This window comes from Carlito syrichta, unplaced genomic scaffold (genome assembly GCF_000164805.1).
Source record: "Carlito syrichta isolate Samal-C Ts95f unplaced genomic scaffold, Tarsius_syrichta-2.0.1 Scaffold302949, whole genome shotgun sequence".
Lineage (NCBI taxonomy): Eukaryota > Metazoa > Chordata > Mammalia > Primates > Tarsiidae > Carlito > Carlito syrichta.
This window is the reverse complement of record NW_007247045.1, coordinates 547,263-547,579: the sequence shown is the minus strand read 5'-3', so window position 1 is coordinate 547,579 and position 317 is coordinate 547,263.

The window sequence follows — 317 nt, the reverse complement described above, 5'->3', positions numbered from 1 at the left end:
GTTTCAGATGTCTTAAGTTTATAGGTCACTAAATTGTCATAAACTGAACACACTCTGGTAACCAGTGCCTGGATGAAGCATGACATATCCAGGAACCCAGATGGCTTCCCACTCACTCCACCAAGTCTCTTTAGGCCTAGACTCAGGAATTGGATAGTGTCCATTCCTCTACATTCTGTTGGTCAAACTGAAAGGATCAAGATGGAGTTGACATACCCAAAGAGCACTGCCTAGTTCTGTCATATTTTCTTTTCTTTTCTTTTTTTTTTTTTTTTGAGTTGGAGTCTCACTCTGTCGCCCAGACAAGAGTGCAGTGG